Here is a 15,818-nt window from a genome sequence, read left to right as displayed (position 1 = left end):
TGCATGACGGTACAGTCCGCACTATTCAAGGAGTGCGACATGTGGAAGGTCTGAAGAAGAATTTATTATCTCTGGGATAGCTGGATGATCTTAATTGCATTATGAAAGTTCAGAAAGGAATCATGAAGATTAGCCGAGGAGCGCTTGTAATTATGAAAGGAGAAAAAATTGCTACTAATTTATATATGTTTTTGGGAGAGACTGTGCATGAAGCAAAAGCATATGTTGCTTCAAGTAGTTCAAGCGAGAGATCTGCAATGGTGTGGCATCAGAAGCTTGGACATATGTCTGAACAAGGCATGAAGGTTCTTGCTGAAAAAAATCTACTTCCTGGTCTCACAAATGTGTCATTACCCTTTTGTGAGCATTGCATAACAAGCAAGCATCGACTTCGATTCAGCTCATACATCCAATTCTAGAAGCAAGGATGTTCTAGAATTAGTTTACTCTGATGTATGGCAAGCACCAGTTTCATCACTAGGAGGAGCTAAGTACTTTGTGTCCTTCATCGATGATTACTCCAAGAGATGTTGGGTGTATCCTATCAAGAGCAAGGGAGATGTATTTGCAGTTTTCAAAACTTACAAAGTGCGGGTTGAACTTGATTCAGGCAATAAGATCAAGTATTTGAGGACAGATAATGGAGCAGAATACACAGGTAATGAATTTAATAGCTTTTGCAAGCAAGAAGGCATCAAGAGGCAGTTCACTACGGCATACACTCCCCAACAAAATGGAGTGGCAGAGCGGATGAACAGAACTCTGTTAGAAAGAACTAGAGCATTGTTGGGAGCTGCAGGCCTAAATAAGGCATTCAATGCTTAACACCTACCGTTATGTGATTAACTGGTCTCCATCTGCCGCAATTGATCAAAAGACACCGATGGAGATGTGGACTGGAAAGCCAGTTGATTATTCAAACCTCCATATATTTGGAAGTCCTGTGTATGTGATGTATAATACCCAAGAAACTACAAAGCTGGATCCAAAATCCAGGAAGTGTTTGTTCTTGGGATATGCTGATGGTATGAAGGGGTATCGCCTATGGGATCCCACTGCCCACAAGGTTATAATCAGCAGGGATGTAATCTTCTTAGAAGATAAATTGAAGGGAGAAGATGATAGCACTTCAAAAGAAAATTCAGAGACTACAACTATACAGGTGAAAGAAAGTCTACAGGAAGAAGATTCTTCCGAGCAAGCACAGAGCACGAAGAGGAAGAACCAGTCGAGTTTGAAGAGCCAGCCGAGTTTGAAGAGTCAGAACTTGGAAAGGGAAAACGTATAAAATTTACACCAACCTGGCAAAAAGATTATGATATAGGCAACAATGTCGCATACTGTCTTCTAACTGAGGAAGGGGAGCCATCAACTCTCCAAGAAGCAATGAGCAGTTCAGATGCATCTCAATGGATGGCAGCTTTGCAAGAAGAGATGGAAGCTCTACATAAGAACAAGACTTGGGAGCTTATGCCACTACCACAAGGAAGAAAGGCCATTGGCAACAAATGGGTCTTCAAGATTAAAAGAAATAGTGATGATCAAGTGGAGCGGTTTCGTGTAAGAATGGTGGTGAAAGGATATGCTCAGAAGGAGGGGATTGACTTCAACGAAATATTTTCCCCTGTGGTTTGATTAACAACTGTTCGATTAGTCTTGGCGATGTGTGCTATATTTGACTTACATCTAGAGCAGCTAGATGTGAAAATAACTTTTCTTCATGGAGATCTTGAGGAAGAAATTTATATGCTCCAACCAAAAGGTTTTGAAGAAAAAGGAAAGCGGAACTTGGTTTGTAGGTTGAACAAATCTTTATACGGTTTAAAGCAGGCGCCGAGGTGTTGGTATAAGAGATTTGATTCCTTCATCATGAGCCTTGGATACAACAGACTTAATGCAGACCCTTGTGCATATTTCAAGAGGTTTGGTAAAAGTGATTTTATTATCTTACTGTTGTATGTAGATGACATGTTGGTAGCAGGCCCCAACAAAGATCATATTGAAGAACCAAAGGCACAGTTAGCTAGGGAATTTGAAATGAAGGACTTGGGACCAGCAAACAAGATTTTAGGGATGCAAATTCACCGAGACAGAAACAATAGGAAGATTTGGCTTTCTCAGAAAAATTATTTGAATAAGGTCTTGCGACGCTTTAATATGGAAGATTGTAAGTCAATTTCTACCCCACTTCCTGTTAGTTTCAAATTATCCTCCAGTATGAGTCCTAGCAGTGAAGAAGGAAGGATGGAAATGTCTCGAGTACCGTATGCATCAGTAGTGGGGAGTTTAATGTTCGCGATGATTTATACACGACCAGACATTGCACATGCAGTGGGAGTAGTAAGTCGGTACATGGCGAATCCTGGCAGAGAGCATTAGAATGCTGTAAAGAGGATCCTAAGATATGTTAAGAGAACCTCAGATGTTGCATTGCGTTATGGAGGATCAGACTTTATTATCAAAGGATATGTTGACTCAGATTATGTAGGTGATCTTGATAAAAGCAAATCTATTACAGGGTATGTGTTCACACTTCATCAAGTGAGCTATGAATGGTATCAAAACTGCAGTCAGTTGTGGCGACATCAACAACAGAAGTAGAATATGTAGCAGCTACACAAGCTAGTAAGGAAGCAGTATGGTTGAAATTAAGATGGAGGAACTCGGGCACGAACAAAAGCATATTCCTCTGTTCTGTGACAGTCAGAGTGCCTTGCATCTCACAAGGAATCCAACTTTTCATTCAAAGTCAAAGCACATACGAGTCCAATATCACTTTGTTCGTGAAAAAGTGGAAGAGGGCACTGTGGATATGCAAAAAATTCATACTAAAGACAACCTAGCAAATTTTTTGACGAAGGCAGTTAACACTAATAAATTTATTTGGTGTCAATCCTCTAGTGGCATGATAAAAGTATAAGCAGCATGGAAAGGCAAGGAAGAAAGAACGGTGTGAAGATCTGACTGATCCTCAATCAAATCTTCAAGTGGGAGATTGTTGATATTTAGGGATTTATATCTCTCCCACATTGTTAAGTTATTAATTTTTTGAGGAGTATTTCTCCCACATTGCTAAGTTAACAATGTTGAGGTACCTTCCAAGCCTATATAATAGAGGCCTCGCCTTGTTATTCTATCATCCCAAAAATAAGAGAAAAATATTAGAGAGTTAAGCAATTATTTTTCTCCTATTATAAAGAGAGAATTTTAATATTTTCTCCTTTATAAATAGAGAGTTTGTAACTCCTATTATTTTCTTATAGTAAAATTCTTCTATCCTTGCCCGTGGTTTTTACCCTAATTTGTTTAGGGGTTTTTCACGTAAATCTGTGTGTTCTATTATGTATTTTATCTTACTTTATCTTTATTTTCTCAAATTATTAGCTGTGATTTTGCTCTATCAGGTTCATATTTTTCTACATCAGGGACACGACTTTTATTATACTTGTTCAAGAGGACCTGAAACCAAAGTGCATCAGGCTTCGAGATTAAACTCCACCCCAGTTTCATAAGCAAGACATGATTAATCTTGTTGAAGACATAAGCCTAGAAAACAATCAAAGGGACCAAAGGATAATATCCATTGATCAAGGTCTCAAACCTGTGCAACTTATAGCTGCACAGTCTGTTCATCACAGACCTAGATTAAGGGCAAAGGAGCAACATTTCTTCCCTAAGGAAGAAAGGTCACTTCTACCTCACCCTATTAAGAATGGAACGTTAACATAGGAATAGAAGAAGGACATCCAGCATCAAGTTACCGTTATTCATCATCATATATATTGGCATCACATTGGACTGTAAATCTTAGAATAACAGAAAAATTATATATCCATCATTGATCAAATAATAAAACTCAATATTTTTCACAAATCTCTATTGCTTTACGCCCAAACCACCCCTAGATTTTGGGGCACATATCTTCACCCAGCTTAAGGATCTTTCTTTTCTCTGCCGTAGAAACCCAAACAAAGTCTTACACAATCGTATCAATAGTGTGGCAAGAAAACATAGGAAATTTAGCTGTTAGCATAGGATAAATAGGAATTGCTTGCAACACAGATTTAGCCAAGATAATTCTACCTACAAAAGAAAGAAATTTTTCTTTTTACCCAAAAAGCTTATTCTTGATTTTGTCCGCAACACATTTAAAGGCATCCTTACCAACCCTACCATGAAAGATCGCAGCTCCAAGATATTTACCCAAGTCTTGGGTTAAAACTTAAGGTATGACGCATATTATTAGAAATAGGCCCATCTATATTCTAAGAGAAGAAGGTGCGAGTTTTACTATTACTAACTGATCCGAGGCTCTGCATAACTTCTGCGGCACTTTCTCAATTACTTGAGATTAAGCAATTGATACATCGCCAAATAAAAGCAAGTCATCAGCAAAGAAAAGATACGAGAGGGGAGGGCCACCTTTACTCCAAGATATTTACTAATTTAATTTCTGGATCTGACACTTTCTGATTATTTACTAATTTAATTTCTAGATCTAACACTCTTCAACTACTTACTAATTTATTTTATGGGTCTCACACTCTTCGACTATTATTTTAATTTATAAATGTTTCAATTTTTATTTCTGACATATTTCATATTTTAACTTCGGATTTTAACATCTTTCATCTTTATACATGTATTTCTATTTTCTTATTTACTTATATTATAAAATTTATAAATTCTAAATGTACAAATTTTTAAAACTTTACCATTTAAATTAAACCTAAAAATAATAAATTTTTATTTAAAGTTAAAACAATATCAAAATAAAAAATATTATAAAAATTCATCATTTTCTTTAAATGATAGAAGAGGTGAGAAATTAGAACTCTCAAACAAAGAATTTTAGAAAGTCAAAGATTTTTAAAATTCACAGATTTTTTTTCTTACAATTTAAATTAAATATATAAATTTTATAAAATCTCTAATTTAGAATTCTTCAATTCAAACCATTCTTAAAAGTAAAAGCAGATAATGAAAGTAGATTCCAAGTCATGAGATGGAAGCAAGTGATGGCGGGCCGTTGCACAAACTTCACATCCCTGGAGAGAGTGGGATTGGCTCAAGATGTGCGCACACTGTTCGAGACTTTGCCGTATGCGAGATTCTTTGACATCATTGAGCCAACCTACCGTGAGCTTACGATCGAGTTCCTCAAAGACCTTCTTCCTGCGTGAAGGATCACTGGCATCAGCCTGATGCAATTTATTTCAGGCTTGGGGGAAGGGAGTTCTCGATGTCGGTCCCACAATTTGGCATGCATTTGGAATTATGGTCTGAATAGGAAATCTCAGGAGAGGAGTATCAGGGATGTCTCTACATCCACCCAATTTCATACGACACCATGTGGGACTCATTGGTAATAAGGCCGGAAACATACTACCCAAGCAGGTCTAAGGCGTCTAGCCTATCGGACCATCTCTGCTACCTTCACACCCTACTAGCTTACACCATTACAGGCCGAGGGGAAAATTTTGGGGCAGTAACACAGACTGATATCTTTATTCTCTGGGCTATACAACATCAGAAGAAGCTAGACTTGGGATATTTATTGGCTCGCCAAGTTCGTTCATTTATAGTAGACGCCCAGAAGAAGATGCATTGTTGTTTCGGTCCGTATATGACTAGGTTAGCTAAGAGACTGGATGTATTGGACGACTGTCTGTCGGAGCTTTCAAATATTGGTGACATGACACCACTAGGGATCAAACAGATGATCAACATGCAGATGATCACGGCCACTAGACATCCACATGGTATAAAATATAGGCTCGTGAGCACAATAATCAGGGAGGTTAGAAAGGCAGCGGCTAGAGGAGCCCAACATTCGTCGGCTGGGATTCCGGATGTTAGGATTCCTAACCCAGTTAGAGTGTTTATGCCCTCATCTGGAGCCTCATCCTCTCATTCGGCAGGGACATCAAGCGTTCAGATCAGTGCTATGGCCGACCGTCTAGATCGAGTCTGCGATCTACAGCAGCAGCAGTATATTGAGTTTGTGCGGTTTCAAGAAGAGACGAAGGCACAGTTTGGCGGTTTGAACAGTATGCTTCAGTAGCTCATGAGTGGATTAGAAAGGCAGGCCACCCAGACAGACTTTATAATAGAGCAGATTCAAAAGATGGCAAAGACTGGAGCACAAAATCAGCGGCTCATTGATGATATGGAGTTCGATCTGGCAACATGCTTCACGGACCCTGATCCGCCACCGCCCCCTTCCTCAGCAAATTTCCCTGCCCCCATCTTCCAACAGATCCAACCAGTGAAGAAACACCATCAGCAGACTCCTAGCGAAAAGAAAAAATTATGATATTTTTCTCTTTCCTTTTTCTTTTTATTTTCTTTCAATTTATTATCTCGTTTTACTTTCTTGCTTGTAGCATGCTTAATTTTATGTTATTTCCTTGCATTTGTCTTTTTATGTTAAGTAGAACACTATGCCTTTCTAATTATTAAAAACAAATCAGCATGATCTTCAATAACCATGATGTGTGAATCATATGCTTGCTCAGTTTTAATCTCTCTAACACTGTGGACAGTGTTATACTCAAGTGTGGGGTAGGTACCTACCGATGTTGTGACTATCTTGAGTTTTGTTTCAATTAAGTAGTTGATGACTTTTTCTCCTTTGAATGGATTCCCTTATAGCTTTTACCGAACTTTGTTGGAAGAATGCAATGAACGAATCTCTTAATAACAATCCAGCCAGGTAAAACTGGTGTTTTTCCTTAATTCTTCCATTTTACTTTATCTTAGATATAGAATACTGTTAATATTACTGCTTATTATTGTGATTGACTGTTTAAACTTTGGTTTGAGAATTCATGCAATTTTAACCCACTCAAATGGTGAGATTTTGAGCCAATTTGTGCATCACTATTTTTATGCTCCCTTTTGTTTCATTAGTGAGCATTGTATAGAATCTCTATTTCTAGAACTTGCTTTACGATATTTTTTGAGATTATATGAATTGTCGATAATCGTGAGATCATTTGGGCACTTAGGATTTACACAATTTGGCCAAAAGCCTAACCCTGTTTTTCCCTTAGTGAACCAATTTTGAGCCTTAGCCTTTCCTTTCGTGATAATAATAACAGTGACACTCATTTTATCACTTCTATTCATTTTACCATTCTTTCTATCATTGTTGCTGGAAATTATGTAAGTTATGCTGCATTTCATTTTAGATCAATCTGCATTCATATATTTCACTAAGTTGCTAGATTTTCATAGATGCTCCCTTCAATTAAAAAAAAATAATTGGATATTCAGTCTTATTGTATATGTCAATAACCAACAACCTCTACATAAGCTATTGAAATATATACATAGTATATAAATTGAGAAGAAAAGAGTATTAATTTAGTTCATTTCGAGCATCATCTTATTTTTAGAGCAACTTAGTGTTCATTTTGGTACAGCACTTGATCCTTCGTTACTTTCTTGCATTACCTGCTTAATTTCCAGCAACTTGTAGCCTACTTTTCATATTTATCCGTACCCTACCTTAACCCCATTACAACCTGACTCAAGACCCTTTGATCATGATTATTGATTATTTCATAGTAGTGGAGATTAGATCTATAAGCAAGCCTATGGTAAGCACTTTTTCTGTATTTTTGCGTTGAGAGCTTGGCAATCTTCTTTCACCTATATACACATGTGTGTTTTGAGTGACATCTTGTGAGGCATGGTTCTCAATTTCTCAATTTAGATGGTTTATCATTTTAGCTTTAGCAACTTTATTAAGTTTGTTCTCTCTCTTAAGGATTTAGTCATTTAGGGATTTTGGGGAAAATCATTACGGAGTTTTGAAATTTGTTTTGAGCTAACCTCCTGCAATGCATTTGATTGAGTTATTTGGTATCTGTTTGAGGAGTGAGTTGTTGATTGCTTGAGGACAAGCAAAAGTTTATGTATGGGGTAATTTGATAAGCATCATACTACACATGTTTTCATGCCCGATTGTTTATATTTTTATGCATGATTATCCCGTTTTATGCTAGAATCACCTGTCTTTTGTTTTCTTTCTCGTTTCAGATCATTTTCGAAGGACACCATCAGTAATCGAGGGAAATACGTGTGATAACGGACCAAAATCCATCAAATTGGGCGAGGACTAGCACCCCGAGGGTTGAGCACGGCCTGGACTCCAACCGTGCTGAATTGCCAAGAAGCTATCCCTAATTGTGCCATTTCAGCACGGCTTCCGAAGCCACCACGGCCTCCAGCATGGCCTGTGGTGGCGCAGCACCGGCTTGGGCACGGCTTGGAAGGAGTCAGCATAATAGACTCCACAAATTCAACACTGCCTGGACTCCGGCCATGCTAAATCAACTATATATGCAATTTTGAGTTCTTTTGGAAAGGACACGAATTTTTGACTCAATTCCAAGACACACACTCAATCAATTATTTCCTATACCTCAATTGTAGACCTTGAGAGATAAAATTCATCAATTGAAGGAGGGATTTCACTTGTTCCATCATCGAATTGAAGATCAAGACAAACTTTGGGAGCATTCAAGAGGCAACTAAGGTTTGAGATTTCGAATTTGCTAATTTAGGGTTTCTCATTCAACTTGAAAGAGAAGGGTGTACATGCCTTTAATTTTATTTTCCTTATTTTGTTCCTTAATTGCTTTAACCGTGAACATGAGTAGCTAGATCTTTTGAACCCATTGGGGTTCACCTTTGTTGATGGATTATGCTTAATTGTTAGATTTGTAATTGTCATTCTTGCAATCTTCTTGCTATTTAGTAATAAAAGTTTAATTCAGTCAATTCGAGACGTTGAATTAATTGTTTGTGGGTTGTTTCTTGACATTGAGAAATGCTTGTTACAACTGGACATTGAATAGTAAGAACTGGTAGTTAACACTTAGAGATAAGGTTGATTTACTCGCCGGATTAAGAATTAATAACTCTTAATAGTTTTAAATCATGCTTAATGCTAATCTGTAGTAATCCGATAGGAAGAGATTCCATTAGGTTAGTGCAGGTTTAGGAACTCGGTAAGCTCGAGAGAGGAACCGGGTTCAATTCAGGATTTAGGCATGGGTAAGCAAGATCGACAATCCATAAAATCCATCTTTAGAATTCCATCACTTAGGCCCCCTTTTGTGTTTGTTTCTCTCTTTGCAATTATTTTTTTTAATTGTTCGTTGTCCTTCATTTACTTATTTGCACTCATAACCATTAGCTGGTAACGTTAGAACTTTCACACCCTATTTCAGACTAGATAACATAGCAAACAGTAGTAACTCTAGGTTCACCCGATCTCCAGGGATACGACCTTGATACTCACTAGTGCTAGGCTGCATCGGTAGGTTCACTGCCTTAGGTGTAGGTTGCATAAATAGCCCATCAGTTATCCATACTCTAATTAAATGATAGTGCATAATATCTGCACGCAATTTCTAATAATTCAACCTGCAAAGCAACGACGCATGGCCATAGAAACTGGTGACACTATCTATTGCAGCCTCTAGACTATAGGCCTTGCTTTAATTCAGGTCAGTCCTTGTTAGTAAATTAATTTTAATTATTTTGGCTCTAGAGATGGTTTCAGAGGTGTTATTTTAGGAGAGGGATTATCTTGAAGCTATTCAGCTTCTCCATAGTCCAATATCTTATGCTGAAGGGATCGTTGATTTGTACTGTAACATTATAGCCAGATTAAGGCAACAGTGAAGAGAAATTATGATAAAAAGTAATCCAACACTTGTATATCATACAATTTTCTTTAAATATATTCGCCTCCACCATTCGTGTTTAAGGATAATATGACGTCTATTTTTCAGAATATAACAGATTAACAAAGTTAATAAAGACCTTGTAGTAGCAGACTTGAAGTATGTTTGAGTTTTATCATACTTGAAAGTAAAAAGAAAAAGAAAAAAAAATATCTTTTCTATATCATGAATGAAAAAAATGGTATATATATATATAATGAATAGCTAATGTAGAGAATGACATTTGACATATCTTGAGACCTTTGATATATTATGATTAATAATTAATTTATGACCTCTATCATATCATGATTAATTCATCATTAATCCATGACTCTTTGGCATATCATGATTGATTCATCATTAATACATAATTTTTGATATATGATATGACTTTTGGTATTTTATATAACATTTTTATGTCAATATATATTGGGTGTCAATTTCTTGTTCACTCATAATTCATTTTGAATGGATCCTTCTTAAAATAAGTCCTCATATTTCTCGTGGATATCGCGAATTTCCCAGCATAAAGAAGACAATGTGGTTTGAGCTTAGTGTTAAGGAATCTGTTACAACTTTTCGAGATAATATTGCTTAGCTATTTCATAGATTTTTATAGATTTTTATCTGTTATGAATCTTTTTATATATTTTCTATTTATAATTTGAAATTTAAAGTAGATCAAATGCTGTATCAAATACTATATAAATATCAGTAAGAATATTAATGAAAAATATTGATTAGAGTTATTATCAAACACCTCTTCTTCTTCTTCTTGTATTTTTCTTCATGGTATCAGAGCTCAAACTCTGATCAATATTCTACATTTCTTTCAAAATTGAACTCACAATCCAACAATTCCATCAATGTTCTAGCTTAGTATCCATTCGGTTAAGTCTTACCGATTATCTCTTATGGCGTTCACAGGTTATTCCTTTGATTCGGAGCCTTGGAATCTATCACTATGTCTCATCTAGTGACAAACCTAAAGACAAAATAGAAGATGCATCAAGAATGGAGATCGACAATCCAAACTATCGCCTCTGGATAGTCAAGGATAGCCTTCTTACATCCTAGCTTCTAGGAATAATGAAAGAAGAAATCATCAGCATGGCCTGTGAAGAAGACTACATTGCTTCTTAGATTTGGCATTCTCTTTATCAACAACTTTTACCACATACCGTGGAAAAGGAAAGGAATCTAAAAAATATGCTGATGGGGATCAAGAAAGGATCTCGCTCTGTCGAAGATTATCTCAGAGAATTCAAATCAATATGTGACAATCTAGCTGTCATTAAGAAGCCTGTCTTGGTTTTGGACAAGGTTTTCCAATTTGCTCATAGTCTCGGTGGGAATTACGTGCACTTCAGAATAGCAATGCTAACAAAACCTTCATATCCATCCTTCAATAAGTTTGTAATGGCACTTCAAGGTCATGAACAAACTGTTCTCACACAACGAAATAAAGAAAAGCAATTCCTTAATCAAGCTCAAGCCTTTTTCACAGAGAGAGGACGTGGAAGAGGACGTCGTGGAGGAGGAAATGGCCGAGGAAATTTTAACTCAAAAGGATGAGGTTTTATTCCTATTGGGCATTTCAAATCTTCAAGTAACAACTACTCACATGGTGTTCCTGCAGCTGAATCTTCATCAAAAGGTCCAGGAGCTTTACGAGTGGATACTCAATCAAAATCCAATGCTACATCATTAAATGATGATAAATCTACTTGTCAAATTTGTGGGAAAACTAACCATATTGCTCTTGATTGCTGGTATAGGTTTGATTATTCTTATCAGTCTGAAGATATTCCTCAAGCTCTTGCTACTCTCACTCTAAATGACAATGATCCATCTCTCTATGCTAACACTGGTGCAACGGCCCATATGATTAACGATGAAGGTAAACTACTTTCCAAAATGCCATATATCGGTCATGATAAAAATTTTATTGGAGATGGAAATGGTCTCATAATTTCTCATATTGGCAATGCTTGTGTTTCCACAAATATGGGACTAGTAAAGCTGAATGATGTTCTAGTTGTTCCCGAATTAATGAAAAATTCACTGTTTATTGGTAAATTTGCATCTGATCATCAATGTGTTTTTGAATTTACTGGATCTGGTTTTGTTATCAGGGATCAAAATAAGAGGATCATCGCCCATGGCAGTAGAAAAGGCAAACTCTATGCCTTAGATGGTGTTTTTCACGAAGCTCTTAGTGCTATCAAAAAGGATAGTACAACATTTTCCATTTGGCATCAACGACTTGGCCATCCTTACACTAAAAGACTTTCTTTTCTAAAGGATAAAAACTTGATTGATGTTAGTGTTTAGGTTTCAAAACTGAGTATTTGTGTTAGTTGTCAAATGGGTAAGAGTTGTAAATTACCTTTTAATAAAGCAAATAAAATCTCTATGTTTCCTTTGGAGAAAATACATTGTAATTTATGGGGTCCAGCACCTATTGCTTCAAATCAATCTTTTCGATATTATGCTATCTTTGTTGATGATTTCTCTCGTTTTACATGGCTATATCCATTAAGAAAGAAAGCAGATATTTCTAATTGCTTTGTGAAGTTTCAAAAACTTGTGAAGAATCAATTAGATCGAAAAATAAAAGTGTTTCAATGTGATGGTGGTGGTGAATTTAATTCCACAGCTTTTCAAGGTCTTTTGTCAACCTCTGGAATTCCTGAGCAGAATGGAGTGGCTGAACGGAAGCATCGTCATGTAGTAGAAATAGGTTTAACAATGCTTTTTCATGCTAATCTACCTTTGCATTTGTGGGTAGAGTCCTTCTCTACTGCAGTATACTTGATTAATCATCTTCCTTCTTCTGGTTTGAACAATGTGACACCGTATTATCATATTCACAACAGAAATCCAGATTATGGTGGTTTACGCGTGTTTGGATGTCAATGCTTCCCCTCTCCTCGGCATCACAACAATTCAAAATTCTCCAAGAAGACTTATCCTTCTATTTTTCTAAGCTATAGTCCTTTACATAAAGGCTACCGTTGTCTTGAGCCTCATATGAAGTGTGTCTATATCTCTCGGCATGTTGTCTTTAATGAAGAAGTCTTTCCTTGCAGGCTTAATCCACCACAAATCTCTAAGCTAAGATTTGATCTCATACAGTATCCTTCAACAGATGAATGTTTCTCTAAGGATTCATCTATGGATTCTCTTCCTTTGGAGACTGAAAATGTACCAAAAAAACATCAAGGCTGTTGTGATACTCCATTACAATCTCATGACAATGATGCAACCAATGATGATTCTTCTTCTACGCCAATATCCATCAGTTCATCGTCTATTGATGAAAATAATACAGCCTCCTCTATCCCAATATCTATTGCTCCGTCATCTATAGATGTTCCTGATGATCTTCCTCTACTAATGTGTCATCATCCTCATTGCCTATTGCCTTGTCTAAGCCACAACGTGACTATCATCCTCCATCATATTTAAAAGATTATGCAATAGTTGTTGTCTCATCGAAACCAGTAGAGCTAAAAACTCTCAAGTCTGCTCTAAAGGATCTAAATTGGGTTGTTGCAATGAAAGAAGAATTAGCAGCTCTTTATGACAATCATACATGGGCATTGGTAGCTCATCCGTTGAATGTTAATGTTGTTGGCTCAAAATGGGTGTTTCAGATAAAAATAAAAGAAGTTGGATTTATTGATAGGTTTAAGGCAAGACTTGTTGCTCGAGGCTTCACCCAAATTCCTAGTGTTAATTTTGATAATACTTTTGGTCCGGTGATCAAACCTACAACTATACGGTTAGTCATTTCTCTTGCCATTTCTCATAATTGGACATTGAAACAATTAGATGTAAAAAATGCTTTCTTACATGGTGTCTTAAAAGAAACGGTTTACATGGAGCAACCTCCTGGTTTTGTTGAACCTGAATTATCTGATCATGTTTGCTTACTAAGAAATCAATCTATGGATTAAAACAAGCACTTCGTGCTTGGTTTGATCATTTATCTCAATTTCTACTTCATATTGGTTTTCATTGTAGTAAGGCAGATCCATCTTTGTTCATTTTACGCAATTCTTCCATGGTGATCATACTCCTTATTTATGTTGATGATATACGAGTTGCGGGTAATGATTCATCATATATTCAACAATTAATCACTCAACTTGGGATAAAATTTGCAATCAAAGATTTGGGTTTACTTCACTATTTCTTGGGAATTGAAGTAAAACGATCATCCGATGGTATTTTTCTAAGTCAACGAAAGTATATTCATGATCTTTTGACTTGAACAGGGATGCTTAATAGCTCACCATTTGCAACACCAGAAAGCAATAAAGGCTACTTCTAATGTTGATCAATATACTCTTATTGATGCATTCTCCTATAGAAGCATTGTAGGTGCTCTTCAATACTTGACATTCACTCGTCCTGATATTACTCATGCTATAAATCGAGTATGTCAACATTTCTCTTCTCCAACTTTAGCAAATCTTCAGGCTGCAAAACAAATTCTTCGTTATTTGAAGGGAACTCCTGACTTCAGTCTTTATTATCTCTCACGCAGTCCATCTTCTCTTTATGCATTCAGTGATGCTGATTAGGCAGGCTGTAAAGTAACTCGTCGAAGCACTACTGGTTTTTATATCTTTCTTGGTTCAAATTGTATTTCCTGGAGTTCAAAGAAACAGCCCACTATTTCTTTCTCTATAGCATCTACTACTGCTGAAATTACTTGGATCACTTATCTTATGCGTGATTTGAGAGTTCAGCTTCTTAAACCTCCAAACCTTTTTTGTGATAATTTAAGTGCTCTAAATATGACTATTAATCCAATGTTTCATTCTCATTCTAAACATATCTCCTTGGATTATCATCAGTTAATCACTCGTTACATACCATCAGTTTCTCAACCTGCAAATATTTTCACCAAGCCTTTGGCCAAAGCTGTTTTTCATACTTTTCGTCGCAATCTGCATATTCAGCCTCCTTCCCATGACAGATTGAGGGGGAATGTTAAAGAATCTATTACAACTGATTCCTTTCGAGATAATATTGCTTAGCTGTTTCATAGATTTTTATTGATATTTATCTGTTATGAATCTTTTTATATATTTTCTGTTTATAATTTGAAATTTAAAGTAGATCAAATACTGTATAAATATCAGTAAGAATATTAATGAAAAATTATTGATTAGAGTTATTATCAAACACCTCTTCTTTTTTTTCTCTTGTATATTTCTTCACTTGGTTCCTTAACTTTGGCTCCATTTATATTTAGACTCTTAGTGAAATGAATATCTTATCACTTAGTAAATAAAGAATGTTGGCCTTATATCTTTGTGATGATGCTAACTTCATGTGGTAAGGAAATTAAATCAATAAATTAATACATTTAATTTTATTTTGGTCATGAAACTTTAATTTAATTTATTCAAATTTAATTTTAATTACAGTTTAATTATATCGCCAATCTTTTATTTATAAAGTGATTAAATTGAAACATAATTAAAATTAAATGATTGAAATAAAAATAAAAACTTAATTTTAAAATGAAATTAAATACAAAATTTAGTAAACATTTATATCATCATCTAGTTCAAGAAAAAAATATAAATTCTTCTTTTTATTGAAAGTTAAATATTTATACCGTAGGTGACATGGAACACTAAATGATGACCAATATTGTCTTCCTTAGTTGTATTTGGACATAGAGCTACATTTCTGTCCAAGTTTCTAATAGTAAAAAGTTTAATTTTAGCTTTCTTACTTAGATTTGGAGGATGTTTACTCCTATATACAAAATCGGTAGATGATTGATGTATTTTTATTAATTTTAAATAATAAAATATGTGACAATCATTTAATATTAAAACACTCATACATACGTATTACTCTCCTTACATATTACTCTCCTATTAGTTGTGGTGGATATACCAAACATAGATAATAATTTCATATCTTCCTATTATTTTCTTATGTAGCCGGCATATAAATAGATGAAAGGTTCATGGACTTGATGCAGAAAATGATATAAGTGCAAAATATTTAATTTAGGTAGAAAATCCATGCGTTAAAAGAATTACA

This window comes from Ricinus communis, chromosome 6 (genome assembly GCF_019578655.1).
Source record: "Ricinus communis isolate WT05 ecotype wild-type chromosome 6, ASM1957865v1, whole genome shotgun sequence".
Lineage (NCBI taxonomy): Eukaryota > Viridiplantae > Streptophyta > Magnoliopsida > Malpighiales > Euphorbiaceae > Ricinus > Ricinus communis.
This window is presented reverse-complemented; position numbering follows the sequence as displayed.